Source organism: Triticum urartu, chromosome 2 (assembly GCF_003073215.2).
Source record: "Triticum urartu cultivar G1812 chromosome 2, Tu2.1, whole genome shotgun sequence".
NCBI lineage: Eukaryota > Viridiplantae > Streptophyta > Magnoliopsida > Poales > Poaceae > Triticum > Triticum urartu.
In genome coordinates this window covers 671,209,115-671,221,700 of record NC_053023.1, presented here as the reverse complement: position 1 = coordinate 671,221,700, position 12,586 = coordinate 671,209,115, and positions in this window count along the sequence as shown.

Below are 12,586 nucleotides of genomic sequence, written 5' to 3'. Positions count from 1 at the left end.
GCTAAGAAAGCTTAACTCTCTTTTGCAGGGAAAGGTCTCCAGCCGAAAACCAAAATCGTCTGAAGCCATTGCTGGGGACCTTAAACATCTTGTAGGGCGCAAGATCAAATGCCCAAATGGTCTTATTATGTACTTTGTTCCTGAGTCGCTTGCTACTTGCCCTATCAGTCCTAATCTCGATCTAAGCTTTCATAATCCACTGGCTCGTCAAATGTTTTTGCTTCACAATTCTCTCCGTGAAGCCTATCCCCCTAACTGCACTGTAGGGTACGACACCAGCTGCTTCAGAATGGATTATTGATAGTGGGTGTACCAATCACATGACTGGCAAGCAAAGCATTCTTATGGACTCAACCTTACGTCCATCTGACAAAAGTCACATCACATTTGCTGACACTGGTAAAAGTAAGGTATTGGGTCTAGGTAGAGTTGCAATCTCAAAGGATCAACACATGGATAAAGTCATGCTTGTTGAATCCCTTGGTTTCAACTTAATGTCTGTCTCAATGCTTTGCGATTTAAACATGATTGTGATGTTTGGAAAATATCATTGCCTTGTTCTAATGGAATCTGACAAGTCTCTAGTGTTTGAAGGGTATCGGAAAGATGATTTGTACGTGGTAGATTTCTCAGCAGGACCACAACTTGCCGTATGTCTTCTAGCAAAAGCTTCTGAATGCTGGCTCTGGCATCGGAGGCTAGGGCATGCTGGCATGAGGAACCTCCACACTCTTGCAAGGAAGAAGCATGTCATAGGCATCGAGGGCGTCAAGTTCAAGAAGGATCACTTATGTGGTGCCTGTGAAGCAGGAAAGATGACGAGGGCCAAGCATCCCTCGAAGACAATCATGACAACGACTCAACCCTTCGAACTGCTCCACATGGACCTTTTTGTCCCACTCATTACTCAACTCTTACTACTACTGCTTGTCTCTATGGCTTTGTCATTGTTGATGATTATTCAAGATATACTTGGGTGCATATAATCCTCTACAAGACTGAAGTGCAGGATGTCTTCAGACGCTTCGCCAATCGAGCAATGAACAACTATGGCGTCAAGATAAAGCACATCAGAAGTGACAATGTCACTGAATTCAAGAACACTGGCCTAGATACATATCTTGATACTTTGGGCATCACACATGAATTCTCAGCTCCGTACACGCCACAGCAGAATGGCGTCGTCGAACGCAAGAACAGAACACTTATTGAGATGGCTCGGACGATGCTTGATGAATACAAGACTCCAAGAAAATTCTGGCCTGAAGCCATTGATACTGCATGCCACATCATCAACCGTGTTTATCTTCACAAGCTTCTGAACAAGACATGCTATGAGCTTCTTACTGGCAAGAAGCCAAATGTCAGTTACTTCAGAGTATTTGGTGCCAGGTGCTGGATCAAGGATCCACATCATACTTCAAAATTTGCACCAAAAGCACATGAAGGTTTTATGCTTGGATATGGAAAGGATTCACACTCCTACAGAGTCTTCAACCTTTTTCACTATAAAGTGGTTGAAACAGTGGATGTGCGGTTCGATGAGACTAACGTCTCACAAAGAGAGCACCTGCCAAACGTGCTAGATGAAGTTCCATCCAGTGAATCAATCAAACTTATGGGAACTGGAGAAATCATACCTTCTGAAGCTCAGCCTGAAGAGGAACTTATCATCTCCGCACCTGATCAACCTGAAGACAATGATCAACCTGAAGACAATCCTTCTAACGATGACAATGATCAGCAAGAGCAAAATCTTCGTCTTGTACATCCTCGTGTTGCAAATGAAGTACAGATTGAGAGAATAATTGATAGCATCAATGCACCAGGTCCACTCACTCGTTCAAGGGCAACACAACTAGCAAATTTCTGTGGGCACTTCGCATTCGTCTCAATATCTGAACCCAAGAAAGTTGAAGAAGCCTTCATGGAACCTGAATGGATTCAAGCTATGCAAGAAGAGCTTCAACAGTTTGAGCTGAATAATGTATGGGAACTGGTTAAGCGTCCTGATCCTTGAAAGCACAATATAATAGGCACCAAATGGATATATCACAACAAGAAAGATGAGCATGGTCAAGTTGTCAGAAACAAGGCTCGTCTCGTTGCTCAAGGGTACACTCAAGTTGAAGGGATTGACTTTGATGAAACATTTGCTCCTGTGGCTAGACTTGAAGCCATATGCATACTGCTGGTCTATGCAAATCATCATAACATTCTTCTGTATCAAATGGATGTGAAGAGTGCTTTTCTCAATGGCAAGATTTAAGAAGTGTATGTTGCACAACCGCCTAGCTTTAAAGATCCAAAACATCCTGACATGGTGTACAAGCTCAACAAGGCACTGTATGGCCTCAAACAAGCCCCTCGGGCTTGGTATGACACACTCAAAGACTTCCTGAAGAGCAAAGGCTTCAAACCTGGTTCCCTCGACCCCACTCTCTTCATGAAGACATATGATGGTGAACTGTTTGTGTGCCAAATATATGTGGATGACATTATCTTCGGCTGCACCAATCAGAAATACAGTGAAGAGTTTGGATATATGATGCAAGAGCAATATCAGATGTCCATGATGGGTGAGCTGAAGTTCTTCCTTGGTCTTCAAATACGTCAGCAACGCAATGACATCTTCATATCTCAAGAGAAGTACCTCAAAGATTTCCTGAAGAAATTTGGGATGCAAGACTGCAAAGGCTTCACGATGCCAATGCCAGCCAAACATCATCTGGGTCCCGACGACAATGGTAAAGTGTTCGATCAAAAGGTATACCGCTCCATGATTGGTTCTTTACTTTATCTATGTGCATCTAGGCCAGATATTATGCTTAGTGTTTGCATGTGTGCTCGATTCCAAGCGGCACCAAAGGAATCGCATCACTTAGCTGTGAAGCGAATTCTTCGATATTTGGCTTACACCCCAACATTAGGATTATGGTATCCAAAGGGCTCAGAGTTTGATCTGGTTGGATTCTCGGATGCTGATTATGCTGGTGACAAGGTGGATCACAAGTCTACATCAGGCACATGTCATTTTCTGGGACGATCACTTGTATGTTGGTCTTCAAAGAAGCAGAACTGTGTATCTCTCTCCACTGCTGAATCTGAATACATTGCTGCTGGATCTTGCTGCGCTCAGCTTCTATGGATGAAGCAAACACTCAAAGACTATGGCATTCACCTGAAGCAAGTACCACTCTACTGCGACAACGAAAGCGCCATCAAGATTGCCAACAACCCAGTTCAGCACTCGAAGACAAAGCACATTGAAATTCGTCATCACTTTCTCAGAGATCATGTTGTGAAGGAAGATATTGATATCATACATGTCAACACTGAAGAGCAATTGGCAGATATCTTCACCAAGCCCTTGGATGAGAAGAGGTTTTGCAAGTTATGGTGTGAGCTAAATATCTTGGAATCCTCAAATGTCCTGTGATCAGGCACACATCCTAACACTTATGCATATTGATGACTTAGATGTGCAACACACGAAGTAAAGTATATCTTCAATCAATGAAGACTTACATTCTAAGTGTGAATACATTAATGTGGAATTTGACTTTGGAGCGCCGCGATAATTGTGCGCCGTGTCTGGGTCTGATACTTCCTATACGGTGGGTAACGCCACCACCAAAATTTTCTATTTGAAGTGTTTCACTCATGGCGTTACGTTTGGTATGTCTTCACATTTGGTTTGGCTTCAAACTCAACTTGTCTTCATGATTATCTTCACTATGTTGATTTGATTGTCTTTGTCATATATATATATATATATACTAGTGTTCTGTCCTCTACAGCATTCACTTATAGCTATGTCTTCTTGTTGAATCTTTTGATCTAAGTGAATGTGATCGGACCCTAATCTCTCTATGCTTTCTATATCAAACTCTATCTGTCCAAATCATATGCATTCTATTGAAACTGTCGACTGTCTTCTCTGCGTCCTTGTCAGCAGAAGATACAGAGACAAACATTAAGTCTGTTTTCAATGCTAATTCCTTCACCTGAAACCCGGAGAAGTGGGAACGACCACCCGACAATCCAGGCGTGCGTGGGAACGTGGAACAACCTCCGATATGTTGCATGATGGCCACGTGTCCTTCAGATGTGAATCGCCAAGGGCACCTGTGTAATAACACTGTGCCGTCCCTGTCCCTATAAATACACGCCTCACCATAGTCATTATCCTTTCTTCCACTCTTGCACAAACCCTAGTGCCACCGCTAGCCCTCGACGACACCGGCGACGAAGCGCTTAGCTGCCGCGACCTCACCGACGCCGTCTTCACGCCGGCCGCGGACATCGTCTTCTCCTCCATCGCCGTAGGTGTCCTCCATCGCCAAGTTAGGGCACGGACGATCGAACTGCTCGGCCTCCTCTCCCACTCCGTCTAGCAGTTCTTCATGTGGTAAATAAAACTTCCTTTTTATGGCCCCTTTGATCCTATAGATTCATCACTTTCTACCACAAGCAGTTTCTGTTCACACAAGTTGGATCTATTTCATACTGCATCTCATAATATGCCTAGCATGTTCACTTATGCTTCACAAAGTAGTTAGATTCCTCACTTGTACTGATCCGTGGAGTCGTACAAATCTAGAACCAACTCTCTATCTATGAGTGAATGTCTTCGCACTATGAGGTCAATGTCTTCTAAAATGATTTATCTTCAAAATCTTCTGAGAATGCATATGACCTCTTCCCCTTCCCTCGCACCTTAATGCTATCACAGGTACATGTCCGTGGGAGAATCCCTTGGTTCTCATAGTCTGCATTCATTTGCAGAATTCTTACAGCATCATATAAATTCTCCTGAAGCCAGTTCCTGTTTGACCCGCAGGCGGAAGCCTTTGAAACCTTTGAACGTGTTGAAGCCATTCAGTTTGAAGTTCATGGCTACAGAGAAATCTACAAGGAAGGGAGGCAGACAGCGCCGTGGAAACACTGCTAAGGACCTGCCACCAGATCTCTATGAGCTATACAAGTCAGATCCAGAAGAAACCTATGGAGAACGTAAGAACCTAATCCAATGGATTCGAAGACACTGGGCAGAGGAATGGTTCAAGTACAGATTCGTCATCGACGAATATGCTGAGAAGAGTGCCATCAAGGGCCCATGGGGAGATATCATATACAAAGGTCTTCAGCCCAAATCACAGTCCGAAGCTATTGCTCAAGGCTTTTACCCCTGCATGCTTCGTGGACCTCAGCCTGCTAATGCCAACCCATCCTCTCTATTATTGTGTCGCGAAGACAATCTCTTCAAGCACAACTATCAGTTTGCACAGAACTATGCCAAGGAAAACAAGAAGTCATTGGGATTAGACTTCAACCCAGGCCCCTCTGCGCCACATGCTGATGGCACACGAGAAGCTGAACCCAATCTGGTTGGGCCCTTCTACAACCTAGAAGGTCTCATCACTCATATTATGGTTCAAGGGGCAGTCGTGGATCAACCTGCAGATGATGCTGAATCTGACGAAGCACCTGCACCACCGAAGCCAACAAAGCTGAAGAAGCCTAAAGCTTCAAAGTCTGCCTCAGCACCAAAAATCTTACGGGCGAAGCCACTGGCTACTGCACCTCCTGAAGACAGTGTGCAGTCTGAAGATCTATCACGTATCTCCAAGAAGACTGAGATGAGAAAGAATACTGATCAGGCACTGACTGCTGCTGCTATTCTGCGCAATGACGCCATTGATCTGTCCAGCGATGAAGATCTTGCAGATGACGCTCTTGAACAACTGATTAAGAGCAAGGAAGAAGCAGAAATCTTCAATGATTTGCCTCTCTTTGACGTGGCAATCATCCACAACTTCATTGATGAGTGGTTTGACACGCCCAACCTCAGCTTTGAAGAACTGCAACTTCCAATTGGCCTCAGTGTCGCCTTCACTGGCACCATTGCTTCTGAGCTAGCTCTAGCTCAGCGCATCGTTGAACTGAAGCAAAAGATCGACTATGAGAAAGCTCAGTTCAAGAAGCACATGGCCAAGCTCAGCGTGCAAGATGTGAAAAACTTCAAGATTATGCTGCACGAGCTCAAGGAAGCCTTTCTCAAGAAGCGTGAAGAAGCTAAAGGTTCTCGTGAGCGCATGAAGAGCCTGGCTGACAAGTGTGTGCAAGCCTACAATGAGGCTGAGAAGCGCAAGGCTCTTGGTCGTCCTGGCATCGACCCAAGAATGGCTGCAAAGAAGAAGAAGCCATCAACAGACCAATCTGCACCTTCAAGGCAGGAAGAACCCCGCATTGTCTTCCCAAGCAGCATGTCGGGCTCAAAGCCAAAAGTCACTTCCACCACTTCAGACCTGAAGAAGACAAGGGCTGACAAGGCTAAAGCTAGAAAGAGGAAAAATCCTGAGGCTTCTGATGTCGCTCCCTCCAAGAAGAAGCAGAGAACCAAGAAAGATCGGGCTGCTCCCACAGAGCCCCTTGTTGTAGAACCTATCTCTGTTGCTCGCCCTGATTCCTCGCATCAAGAACGACGGATAGTAGTTCATGAGCCTGCTTCCACAGAGGCTCCTAAAGCTGAAGACATTCCAACAGTTGACCTCACCACTGCTGAAGACATTGGTCACCATGACAATGTTGAAGATGATGAAGTCCTTCCTTAGATCGAGCACCAACTGGTATCGTCGCCTGTGCTCACGCATAGCAAACTCATCAGCATTGGTCGTCGTCTGACACCAACTGCTCAGGATGCATCGTGGGCTGATCACCCATAGAGACAAGACACTCCAAGCTCTCCCTAACCGCAAGCTACCCCAACAGTGCAAGATGATGATGACTATGAGGCCCAGCACACTCCATCTCCACAAGCGTCGCCCGTATTACACAGGCTTCGCAAAGGATCAAGGCCCCAAGTCACTCCCACAATGCACATGTCTGAATCCGAAGCCAAAATGGCTGAAGATGTTCCGGCTGCATCAGCCGATGAAGAAGAAGCCCCAAGAGTTGCTACACCCCTGTCTCACCAAGATGTTGTTCTCGAGGAGAACGTGACCGACCCTCCAGCTTCTGAAGTGGAGTTTGAGAATCGTGAGGCTTCCACCACTAACACCACTGAAGCCAATGACGTGGTCATGGCTGAAGACACTGTGGAGCCTGCACCTAACACTGTGCCAGAGGCCAATGAAGCCAATGCTGCACCTGCAACAGATGTGCAGCCTGACGCCTCTGTTGATGCCATTGCTCCTGTTCCGCCACCAAGGCCACACACTATCGAGCAAGCATTCAACTATGGCCAACCTATCACTGTCAAATGACCTTTTCTGACTCCTCCGCCTACTGCTGGTCCTTAGTTTGACTATCACGTTGAGCACAGGCCTCAGGTTCAGAAGCCAATGCCAAGGCTACCCAGGTTTCCAGGTACTGCATCTGCACCTAGATCGTTTAACATCAATGGCTTCAAGGCACACAACACCTTCTTTAATAGCGCCAAGAACCCCTACACCAAGGCAAGAATATCTTCTGATCAGTTCTGGAACTATCAGCAGCGCAGTTATTACTCATGCATTCTGTACAATCAAGGTCGCATTTTCCCACATATGTGTCTTGACACTGAAGCCATAACTGGTCTGCCTTGTTTGGAAGAAGCTCTGGATTGCTTCAGAGAGTCTGGGTTGTTGCCGTTCGTCACTGACAAGGAGCACTGGAATGAAGAATTGATGCTCCAATTCTATGCGACTCTTCATATTCGTGGCTACAACAGAGATCTGAAGACTTGGGTCCTTGAGTGGATGACAGGCAATGTTCATCACGAAGCCAAAGCCTTTGATATCATTGAGCTCACTCGTCTGCCCACTCCAGGAGATCTTTATGAACCTGGTTGTCAGCTTCACAGTGCAGCTATGGAGAGCATTTTTCACAAGCCTGAACCAAACATGAGTCAGATGCTTAGCATGATGAAGCCTTTGCCTCCAGATGCTGCATATCCTAAGGAGTTCTTTGTTGAAGACCTTGAGTATCTGCCACACACTATCTATCACATTATAAGGTGAACTCTCTGGCCCATCAAAGGACATTCTCCACATGCAAAGCTGGAAGGTGCAATGAAGACTTTGGCCTTCCATATTCTTCACGGCAAATGCTTCAATGCACAAGACTTCTTGATCCGCCAACTTGCTGCATCAGGATCTGATCTCTTTGGCTTGAAGTTTTACGCTCCATGGATTATGCGGCTGATCAAACTACACTCAGCTGTCACCTATCAGCCCTCTGCTCGCAATCATCGGATCTTTCTACCTGACGTTGATATGTCAGTTGAAGCCATCTATCCAGAGCCTGCCAAGGAGCCCCTTAGTCTTCAGAATGCTGATAAGAAAAGTTTCTCTCAACACATTGAAGGCGACCCAGCAGTCACTCGTGTCTATCCTCTGGCTGGTACTACCCGTGCACCTCATCGTGCCCTCACCGAAGCCACTGAAAGCACCATTGCACAACGGCCCAAGAAGCGATCCCATGTTCTCAATGACCGAGAGCTTCTGGTTGCCCTTCATCATAAACAGGATAAGCATCATGACTGGCTGAAGCGCCAAATGCAAAGCCTCTTGGTGGACGTAAACAGGATTCGCAACCTTGCCACCAAGAATGCCTTTGTTGCCCATGAAACCTATCGACGTACATGGAAAGGGCTGACACTTACGTGTTCTGAAGATGATCTTCAAGAGGATGGCTTCTCTGAATGCTTCAAGTTTGACTCAACACCTCCAAGAAGGACTGTGCTACGGCGTACTCCGTCTCTTGAAGACTCTGAGTTCCCCTCCTCTTCTACAACAGTGAATGCACGTGTCATCAATGATGAAGACGATGCTACTTCACCACCTTCAACGCGAATCAACAGTGCACCGAGTTCGTCTGCACCGCCAACCAACACCGAAGACCCTGCTGCTTCACCAACTCCTCACTGGGACGAGTAGGTGCACTATGTCTTCAAACCTTTTTGGTCCTTACTGACAAAAGGGGGAGAAGCATATGAGTTTGATAGTCCTCAAGCGGGTTCATATGGGCGGTAGTTTTATATTTTGCCTAGTGTTTACAACTCTCGCATCTTGATACATTTGGTTCTTTGAGTTGTAACACTCAAACTCGATGGTCATCTGCTACTTATTTGCTATTCTATGATGCGATGATAAATTCCGCATGTGCGACGATAAATTCCGCACTTAGATCATTTTGCAGACATCCATTTTTCATTATGCATGTCATTATCTTCACATACTTTTCATGCATGATGAATTGTCATCATAAGTTAAAGAGGATCTCCACAAGTACAACCTGCCATGTGCATTTGCATTCCAAAAGCAAATTACTTATATGCACATCTTCAGGGGGAGCCCTTGCAACTTATGAAGACAATCCCCTATCCTTTACAATTTCACATATTATATTTCCCGTTGAAAACTTCAACTAGTTTGTCATCAATTACCAAAAAGGGGGAGATTGTAAGTGCATCTAGTGCCACCCCTAGTTGGTCTTGGAGTATTGACGACAAACCTAGTTGAGGGACTAATGTGTTTGTGAGAATTGCAGGATAACACAGGTAGAAGTCCCTCATTGATTCGGTTTTCCTACCAGAGATGACCCCTAAAAATGCATGAAGACATTGAAGTCAGAGGTGGTATGTGAAGACATTCACATTGAAGACTATGATAAGAGAAGACATCGCGGGAAGACTATGGAGCGCGAAGACTTAGCAGTTTCGTCGTTCTGTGTTTTTCTTTGTTGAGTCATAGGAACCACCGTACTGTTAAGTGGGGTCCAAGAGAACCAGTCAGAATGACTGAAGTGATGCTTAACCAAAATCCTATGTCTTCGAGTGAAGACTATGAGAGCAAATCTTGTCCAGAGTTGGATAAGTCAGCTTTGCTTGTAGTCCAAGTAAAGTTGCCGTGTGTGTTTGAAATATGACCGTTGGAACACATGTCAGTTCCTTAGTGACCAAGGGTCATTTCGGACAAATCAGGTTGGGTTGCCAAGGGGCTATAAATAGCCCACCCCCTACAACCATAAACGGTTGGCTGCTCAGAGTTAGATTACGGCTTTTGTCGTTTGAGAGCAACCCACCTTGAGGCCTTTGAGAGAGAATTCCTTGCGAGGATAAAGCCCTAAACACCCAGAGCCAAAGAGTGTTAGGCATCACTTAAGTCTTGTTGTCTGTGTGATCTGACGACTTATTACACTTGAGGACTGTGAATCCTCCAGCCGGTTAGGCGTCACGTTCTGAGCATCCAAGAGTCATTGTGGATCACCGGTGAACGGAGTCTGTGAAGGTTTTGGAAGTCTACCTTGAAGACTTACCAGAGTGATTGGGCGAGGACTGGGTGTCCTTAGCTCAAGGGGAATAAGGTGAAGACGAGGTCTTCTGAGTTGAATCTCAGCCTCCCTAACCAGACGTACAGTTGTCACAGCAATTGGAACTGGTCCAACAAATCATTGTCTTCAATGAGTCACTGGTTTCATCCTTCTCTTCCCTTTACTTACTGTTCGTCCTTCTGAAGTCATTGTATGATTGCATTATCTTTTGTCTTCACTGAGTGACTACTTGTCTGATTGGCTTCACAATATCTTCCTACCTGATCTTTACTGCCTAGCTGCTATTAGTCATTGTGCTTTCACTTCATTGAATACTTGACTATGGTTTACCTAGTGTAGTCTACCTTCCGCTGCATGGTACTAGGTTTATTTCTATCATTTGTCTTCGAAACTTCCATGTTTTGAAGACTTTCATAAAAATTGCCTATTCACCCCCTCCCTCTAGTCTATCACTAGCACTTTCAAGTCCAGGCAGAAGAGTTATGCAGATTCTAAACGCAAGGAGACAGTTTACGAAGTCGGAGACCGAGTTTATCTTCGAGTATCACCACTTCAAGGAGTTAAGTGCTTTGGAGTTAAGTGCTTTGGAGTTAAGGGAAAGTTAGCGCCACGTTTTGTAGGCCCATACAAAGTTTTGGAGCGTATGGGAGAAGTTGCCTATAAGTTGGAATTGCCCGAAGGATTGTCGGGATTTCACGACGTGTTCCACATATCACAGTTGAAGAAGTGCCACGCAGAGATGGCTGACATACCCCTGAGAGATACAGTACCACTGGAAGCGATTCAGTTGGATAGTGATTTGACCTATGAGGAGAAACCAGTTAAGATTCTAGAGTATGCCAGTCGAGTCACCCGCAGTAAGGTTATCAAGTTTTGCAAGGTTCAGTGGAGCCACCACACGGAGGATGAAGCCACCTGAGAACTAGAGGAAGATTTGCTGAAGGACCACCCACACCTATTTTCTAGCCAACCCAAATCTCGAGGGCGAGATTCATCTTAAGGGGGGTAGGTTTGTAACATCCCAAATTTTCAATTTGGAATGTTATACACTAGATCATCATTGCATATCATATTTATTGCATTTTGGTTGATCCTAGAAATTTCACGCAACTCAAGGACCCTCGGAGAGAGTTGGGGATTTCGTTATTTTCATATTTGAGTTGTCTCAAATTTTGATAGGATCGTTTGATTTTATTTATTTTATCTTCAGTTATTTATATTACAAAAATATGAGAGATGGAATAAAATGACTTTCCCAAAATAAAGGAATATTGAGGATTTAATAAAAAACTCAAATAAGAATTTATTTTGGTTTTATTTGCTATTTTATTTGAATTTAGGAAAAATGCGCATTTTTCAAAATTGCATTTAGGCCCCAAATAAATGTTCATCCTGTGTGGCTTGATTTTAGAAGCCGGGGAAAATTTATTTCGGGATTTTTGGAGTCCGTTTAGTATTTCTTTTGTTCTTTTCCGAGCGTAATTATTTAAAAAAAAGTCCGAAACGACCTTGGGCCGTAACCGGCCAGGACTCCCCTGGCCGGGCCTTTTTAAGCGCCCGAGGCCCCCGGCCGAAGCCCAGCCGCGCCCCGCCCTAACCCTAACCCTAGCCGGCCCCCGCCGCCGCCGCCCGCCCGCTCGCGCCGCCCCGCCGCCGTCGCCGGACTGCCCCGCCGCCGCCGGACCACCGCCGGCATTCACCGGAGTCGCCGGAGGTAGTTTTTTTTTCCTCCGGTTTTTTCTTGAAAAACCGTTCGGTTTTCCGACGGTTTTGTTCGTTTTTTTAGTTTTGGTTTTTTTAAATAGATCAGTTTTCCAGTTTATTTAATTAGCGAGCGTTCGTCCGTTTGTTCGTTTTAACGAACGTTCGTCGTTTTTCTTTTTCTCGGATTTAATCCACGATTTTTCTGATCGTGATTTCTGATCCGATTTTCGTTTTAGTCTAACTTTTCGCTCGTTTATCGGAATCAGGCGATTCAAGCGCCTGGAGTTTCGTCTCGAAACCCTCTTTCCGTTTAACCAACTCAAACGATTTTTTGCTACTATAAAAATTGCCCTAGATCCAGAATAGTAAACGAAGCCTGTTTCTTTTGCCGTTTGTCTTTCGTTGCTTCGTTCGTTTTGATTCTTTTTGCCAACCGGAGTTCTTAAGTTGAATTTTCTGGTTAGATCTCTTATGTGAGTTTTACCTGTGCATTAATTGAGTACTTATTGTATGCTTATTTGTTTGTGATAGAGTAACCGGAGTGCGCCGTTTGCTACTTCGAATC